At 30.1% G+C, this 8,532-nt stretch overlaps 1 long non-coding RNA gene across 1 annotated transcript; it reads right to left on the bottom strand.

The window, feature by feature from the left end:
* Positions 1–3,192: 3,192 nt before the first annotated feature.
* On the bottom strand, positions 3,193–3,706 carry LOC143192080 (uncharacterized). The gene is made up of 3 exons (XR_013004707.1): positions 3,597–3,706; positions 3,363–3,490; positions 3,193–3,296 (listed from the first exon to the last, which is right to left on the bottom strand). It is a non-coding gene; the product is annotated as an uncharacterized LOC143192080 (long non-coding RNA).
* Between the last annotated feature and the right edge of the window lie 4,826 nt (positions 3,707–8,532).

Here is an 8,532-nt window from a genome sequence, read left to right as displayed (position 1 = left end):
ATCGCGCGCGCACAAACACACACACACATACACACACAGACACTTACATAGAGAAAACGGCGCTGTTTCTCGGCAGCCTTTTGCTTTCGTTTTTATTGTGTCCGTATTCGGTAGGCCGTCTTTAACGTCTTTATGTCGACCTTTCATAGAACGAGAATGTGAGGGGCGGTCGCCCTTCCGACGGTCGTTCTACTTTGTGCGATTAAAATGTGTTCACCATGCCCATTCCATTGTTCCTTAATATCCAATAATTTTTAAACACTGCATTCGGATTATGTTATATTTTTCTGTGTAAATTTATGAATAAATTTAGAGAAAAAGCTCTTTAAAATCGTATGTATGGTTTGGCTAAAATAAGTGTAGAGTTGTTAAAGAGATGAAACAATATATATAGTATATCCAAAGTTGGTGTGAAGATATGTCATCTATATTTATGACGTCAAAAAGTGGCAATGTTGCCGTATCAACTCTGAATTTTGGTTCAGTTTGGTTTTGACATATAATGAAATTCTAGTTTAAATAATGAAACAAAACCACCCATGAGATAGACCCCTAGGCGCGTTTTCTTATGTAGTGGTATATATGCCCAATCCATCTAATAGATGATTGTATATCCAGGTAATGTATTTTACTTACGTTAGAAATAATATTTAGCTTTTTACCTTTAGTTCTTGTTTCCTCCGATTATGTGTTCTCTTGACAAGTCATTTTGATATCATTATAATTTTTATTTATTCTGGTACTACCTGTGTAAACAATTCTCGATAAAATTAATCATTGAATACTCCTTAATACATTTGCCATATCTGCAAAACAGTTTGAATTTTTTTGCTCGTCTCATATTTTAATGAAATACTCATGTATATTCTGAACAATTAAACACTTATTCTTCATCATAATCCCATATTCAGAAAGTTTCAACTCAAGTGAATTACTAAGCTTAATTTCTTCTTCACTGCGTTTGAAACTTTTAGAAAAAATTCAATATACTTGTAAAATATCTAGTCTATAGGAAGGATAAATATAATAAAAGTCCAAACCGTTTCACAGCGTGTATTTTTTCGTCATTCAGTCATGTGTATAAATGTTATGTAGTGCGGCCATGAGTATCCAGTCATCTGATTAAAACTACCTGATGATAAACAATTATATATATATATATATATATATATATATATATATATATATATATATATACATACATATATATATATATATATATATATATATATATATATATATATATATACATACATATATATATATATATATATATATATATATATATATATATATATATATATATATATATATACATACATATATATATATATATATATATATATATATATATATATATATATATATATATATATATATATATATATATTTCGTCGTCGTGAAATAAGCAGGGAGCTCTATGTGTTAGGACTATATATCTCTATAGGGAATTTGTAAGATTATGGGTTCTGTTCTGTTGTTATTCGTTTAATATCGCACACTAAATAACGGCGGTCCGCTTCTTTTTGCCGTGCTTTCATTTTTATTGTTCGCTCTTTTCCTACGTCCGTCTTTCACGTCTTTATTCCCGCCCTCTTTAATAAGGCAAATATATATAGGAAGCAGGCGAGTTTTTTTTTCAGTCAGTTGGCCATGTACCAATATACTTTATTCGATTAAAATGTCTTTCGGTATTTCTTATGCTTCAGTTTTTCGTTTTTCGTTCCACATTACCTACCATATTACCTCAAGATTAATTTTTAATAAAATGTTGTATTAGAAATTTGTCAAATTAAAAGTTAATAAATAACATATAAACAAAATATATCATATATACGAAATATAATATCATATCATGTGTTATTGTAAATAAATATATTATTTCATATAAATATTAGGCCTATAAATTAGATTTAAATAATCTTTTTTTAATTCGAAATTTTATTGTGAAAAATCAGTGAAATGTACTTTATTCGATGTATTGAGCATCCATAGCCGATATTTTCCCCCATCTTTCAGATAAATTACGGGTTCCATCTCGAAAGAATCATGTATAGTTTGTTCAAAACAGTAGTGAACTTACGTCATCTGAATCGATGACGTCAAAACGTCGTAATGTTGCCGCATCAACTCTGAGTTTTAGATCTTTTTTTTATAATATCTTTATTAGATGTGCTTAATACAATCTTAATTTACAATTAATATATTACTACTTTTCATTTATATTTGGATTAATTCACAAGAAAGACGATTGTGAGAAAATACATCAATATGTATTCCTCAATAATAAAATTATAATACCTTATAGCTATAGATTGCACTAAAGGTATACACTTTATGTAAGTTTGTATGGTTTGGTTCGTTTCAATCTCCTGACATCCCGTGCGCTGTCCAGCAGTTGTATTGCTTCCACGTTAGTATGATTTAGTAATCTACTTTCGTGTTTCAAGGCGAAATCTTTGATAACTTCGCAAATCCATTTGATTTTCAGGTCATCGTGCAGTTCTACGTTGGTTACGTAGCGATGGGCATTGGTAATCAATCGAAGGACCTTGTTTTGACAGCGTTGAATGACTAGTTGATTTGCATTTTTAGTGCAACCCTATATTTACACCCCGTAGGTCCAAATTGGCTCTATAATTGTATTATAGATTAACCTCTTTAATTTTAGATCAAGTTGAGATTATCTTCCGACTAACCAGTATAGTTGTTTTATTTTGGTTCTAATGTGTTTTACTTATTTAGCTGATTCTGCTTGAGGAATCGGGCATCCATTGAGTGATATAATTAAGTTTTTATTATTTCGCCGCAATGCAAAATTAACGTGGACAGATTTGGAGCTATTAAGTTGAATTTTCCAATCTTTCGTTCATTTGTAGAATTTCTTGTCTGCCACTTACACTTTTTCTATTGCCCTAGGCAGAGATATATCTTTTGTCATGATAATTGTGTCGTTAGTTTAGATCATTATGGCTTTGACATACAACAAAATTTTAATATAAATAAAATAATTAAACAGTTAATTAAAAAAAATATATTATCGAAATAAAAAATAATGTTATAAAATATAATTTATTTTAATATTACAGTACAACACTCTAACATTACATACATTTTAACATTACATACTAATTCATATATTATCAATTGACTTAAAACTACAATTAATTATACAGTCATAATAATTTGTAGGTTTGTTTTATGTTTTATTATATTGATATTTTTTTATATCACCTATGTGCTAGAGTCCCAGGCGCATTTTTTATGTAGTGGTATCATTTGGATGCCTAATCCACCTAATTAACAATTATATATCCAAGTAATATATTTTACTTTCACTATAGAGCATATTTAACTTTTACCTTTATTTCTTATTTCCTTCCGTACAGTGTTTCCTTGTAAAATCATTTTGATAGCACTGTATTTCTCCTTAGTATGTTCTGTTACTACATCCTTCTTGATAAAACTAGATATAATTACTGCATTCTTCCTAATGTATTTGTAATAAGTCATATTTGTTAATGTCAAGTGCTCATGTATATTATAAACAATTATACACATATTTTTACAGTTACCGTATATTAATTATATCTCACCTTTAGTTATTTTCACTCTCATCGACTTGTCTTGAAAATTTTCATCATTGAGTTCCATACTCAGAAACTTTCATTCAAATGACGAATCACTGAATAACTGAGCTGTTAGTTTCTAATCTACCTAACATTATATTTCTAATCTACCTAACAAAGTATAAGGGAACATTTTTTTATTTTGTAGGTTATACCTGTAGTTGTTTTAATTAATATTTTGAAGAGTTTTGCAGACGTTTGACAACCGGACGACTTTGGCAGTGTAATTCAGTTAGATGTTCGAACTTGTCAAATTGCTCTTTATCTCATTTTAAATAGAATAGAATGAGAAGGAAAATATTTCCTGACTCTAGAATGAATTTAAAATTTGCGACAGCCACATATTGATGATGTGAGTTGACTGCTGTTCTGATTAGAGTATATCTTTAGATGATATTCATGATATGTTTATAAGAAGTGAAGTGCTCCTTGCACATGTTTTGACTGAAATGGTTACGTCTGAAAAATTAGCAATCAGTATCAACATAGTCTGGAATGTTAATGGATATTTTCATTGGTTTTGTAAAATCTGGTTGAGGTGTTGATAAAGAATAACATTGTCTTATCTTTGATAGTATTGCGGCCCTTTTTAGCGCAGTAATCGACTAAAACGTGTCTGTAGTCGATAGGGATCTCCATTGAGGATTTCATTAGGTTTTAGCAGCTGATATTATATCATATCAAGCTGATCCCAGCAAATACATAGTATTAGCTTGGAGTCATGCATATTTAGCTTTGCCGTTGATGTTGATGCATGCCGTTTCGCGTTGATGTTGATGCATGACCAGGTGGTCCCCATTATCCAGAACGTTCTTTGTCTTCGGTGTCAAAATTACCGCTTCACCCAACATTCGATGACTTTCAGTCGCATTTTTCTTCCGTAAAAGTTCCCGCAAATGTAATTTTCTCGGTATAAAATCAAATACTTTCAAAGCATCGAAAACATTTTTTTTGTTCACATTTCAACGACATGATATATAATAAACCAGCTCTTATAAATCCTTTAAAATTAATATATAGGCGTAATATTTTTCCCAAATTATGCTGAATTGTATGATATTTCCTATAAATGCAGCATATTTCGTAAGAGCTTGTACGATATAATTTGTATATCATATGTTATATATTTAAAAAGATACAGCCGGCCTGGTAACCATAGTGGTTAAGAAAATAGGACGCTTCTCCTGCTACTGCGATAGTCGCAGGTTCGAATCCCACATGGTGTGGGTGTACAATATATTTCTAATTGTAACTGTAAATATCTCTAGAGATTAGTGCAAAATCCGACAAGAAAGATCGGATAGCCAGGCTGGGTAGGACAGGATGTTCTCTCCTATGGTCTTGCTACTTTAAATTCTTCAGATATATACAAAAGTGTCGTATTTTAAATACTAATATATAGATTTTTGTTTACAAGTTTTATTAAAATTACAATAAATTATTAACCAAATACTCTTTCATGACAATTCATGAAGTTTATTTAATGAGTTTTTTATCAAATCTATTAACCAGAATTACGCTAACATAATTTAAATATATAAATAAATAAATTGGGCGATTTTTGCCTGTTTAGCTGAAATTATTTCTTCAAATAACAATATTCTTATTTATTACACTCTGTCAACATTTTTCGACTGTATTAAAAGTTGCTGTGTTTTATGAACTGCAATTATTAACTTATAATGAAATGGTGTTTTTTCAATAAGGTTAATGCTGAAATGATATGAAACATGTGGATGCTGTCATATTTGAGAGATATAATCGTTCAGATGTTCACAGCAGCTTCTAACGAATATGGGCGGTTTAAGTATCCATGGCTCTGCAGAATAGATATGCTTGATTTTATGCCTGAATGCTAACTCTTTGGGCATTCGTCAATTACGGCTTATTAGAATCGATCTACGAATTCAGGAAACCCTACAAGAAAAAGTCACATAGCACAATCTTGGTGCTGTCCATGACAAGTCATCTACATTCATTTTGTTCAGTTTGAGCCAAAATAAATTATTGATAAATATTGTCATTGATATATTTTTTTATTATTTAATTACTACAGTGTTATTAGTCGTTTCCGAATAACCTACAAATTGTCTTTATGATAACTTAAATCTAGGTATATAACTAGGAGGACCCATGCTCCCTTGCAATTGTCTTGATTTCTTGACAGACTATGGGTTTCTGAAAGTATCGATGTAGGTAGTCAGTCCTGTAGTATTAGGGTGCGCCCACAATACTTCTTGGAACTTTGTTCTGATTATTTTGTATTTTGTTTATGTTACTCTTTGCAGAACATCCCCATAATTGAACTCCGTATGTCTATATATTTTTCAGTATTTGCAATTTATAACAGCAATTTATTATGTACTGATAAATGTGATTTTGTGCCAATTAGCGAATACATCATTTTCCTATATTTCAATTATCATTGATATGATAAAATAGTATGTACCAATCACACTGTCGGCTCAAAACCGGCATCAAACATCATTTTTGTTGATCTGTTTTGTTGACTTTTGTCTCGATTAGTTGTTATACTTGTTAATATATCTATTTAGCAAAATATGAACCATGTCCTAAATATTATTTTTCAACCAAAATTAAGACTCTAACAAATATTTCTTTTGATAATTAAATTTTGTCATTAGTATGACGTTACATACAATCAACTTTAATACTAATATTATTATTTGAAATATCCTACTGTAAATTAAATATCATTGAACATTAAGTACGTAAAGTGTAGTAAATCAAAAATAATCACATGTTAAAGTCAACTTTAACATACCAGCTTTATAGCTGAATTCATAATTATATTTTATCAAATATATAGTCTATTCAAAGTTATTTTGTACATACGTCATCAAAATCATCAAAAACGTCGCAAAGTTGCCGCAACAACTCCGAGTTTTAATTTAGTTGGGCTTTGGTATACAACAAAATTCTAATATGAATAAAATTATTAAACAAAAATGTTATCAAATATAATTTATTTTAACATTACAGTACATCTAAAAACTATACTTAATTATACAGCTATAATAGTTTATAAGTTAGAATTATAACCTCTTATTACTATTGGTTTGAAGAATTTTGCATATGACGATTTTGGACGCTTTGAAGAATTTTGCATATGACGATTTTGGACGACCTTGATAGGTTTATTCGTTTACGTGTTCGAACTAATCAGATGGGACTATGTCTCTTTTTAACTAGAATAAAATGGGAAGGAAAATATTGTCTGTTTCTGAAACGAATTTACAAATAGCAGGAGGCAATACATTAAACATCTTGAGGAGGTATGTACAAAAAAACTTTGAATAAACTATAAGTAGTTAATTATCGTGTTATATATGTAATTATGACAAGAATTCCGAAGAGAGAAACAGGGTTAAATAAACAACAAATTACGAGCGGTGAAATGTAGCAGCTCGTATTCACGTCAAATACAAATACATCTGCGTCGAACCTCTGGAAGTATGTGCCCCTACCTTTATTTCTTTAATATTGCACGCAAAATGACGCCTTTCATTTCTCGGTCTTCGTCTGCTCCTTTCATGCTTATTACTTCTACATTCGTTAAGTCCATATTACCGCTGTATTTTTCTTAATTATTTCTTACATAAAATAATTATGGAGGAAAATAAATTAAAAACGGATTTATTCAGATAAATTATAAACACGAATCAGTAATATACGGCTATTTTGATCGATAATCTGGTATAAAGCAATAATTCCGTTACAGTAGAACATTTCAGATATCTGAGCAACAAATTGAACAATGTGCTTTCGCAAACCTCCTTTGAATCAAAAAGTGTTTTGGCGTTGTCATGATGCCGTTGCTGACTTTTTTTTTAAAGATACTTCGTCGTTTTAGTGGTTGACCGTACAGAACTAATCTAGAGGTTTGACCAGGTTCGAATTTATATTCATATTCAGCTGAATATGGCCAATTACTTCCTCCTCCGTTAATACATGCGGAATCCAAGTACCGAGTTTATTCTGGCTACCATTTTTTAAGATAGGCGATAATCAGAAGATGCTGAATCAGGCCAATAAGGCCAGTAATTAAAACGCTATCTTCGATCAAAATTATTTTTGATGTACATTGACTATATGTTAACTTTTTTGTGGACACTAAGTATACAAGTTAGGTTAATTCGAGCTATAGGGAGCTACATGAGTATATTATGTCGCCAGTCTAATGCCAATATGATGTTTGTTTTTCTACTGTTTTTCTTGGTTTGATGTAGTTTCTTTGCTCTGAATTTGGATAATACTAAGTTATATGCTTCCATAAGTCCAGTAGATTAGTATGGTTTAATTCTCACATAACGCCAAGTAAATATATGATCTGAAGTTAGAAAATATTAGTTCAAGTTACCTGCAATGTCATCAACACGACGGTATCACTTTGAAAGAAAATGCGACGAAAATTTTGGAAAACTATTTAGGATCTAATTCTGTCCGGCGATAATGTATAGTTCAAATATATACTATCCATTGAATTCTATACCTTTTGCCCATCTCTGAAGTATTTTATGGATGCTACCCTAAAAAACCGGCAAAAATATCTGTATTTTCGAAAAATTTAAATCAAGAATGCTGATTTTTTGGCGGAACATAGCTTTTATTGCTTCGGAGTTTCAATGTTAAAAATAAAAAAAATATATATAGTCTATTCAAAGTAGTAATTTATGATGCCAAAACAGCGCAATGTTTCGTATTTAACGTAGCTTCTTTTTGTTCATTTTTACTTCGACAACAAGTAATGAAAAAAAAAATGTTATAAAATATAATTTATTTTAATATTATAGTGCACCTAATACATATATTACCAAAGGACTGAATGTCTAATTTAACAGCCACAATAGTTTATAGGTTAGAGTTATTTTATTATATGTAC

This window comes from Rhynchophorus ferrugineus, unplaced genomic scaffold (genome assembly GCF_030347505.1).
Source record: "Rhynchophorus ferrugineus isolate W39M unplaced genomic scaffold, kcgeb_rfMv2 rfM2, whole genome shotgun sequence".
NCBI lineage: Eukaryota > Metazoa > Arthropoda > Insecta > Coleoptera > Curculionidae > Rhynchophorus > Rhynchophorus ferrugineus.
Note: the sequence above shows the minus strand (reverse complement) of the source record. Positions and strands in the feature narration are given on the sequence as shown.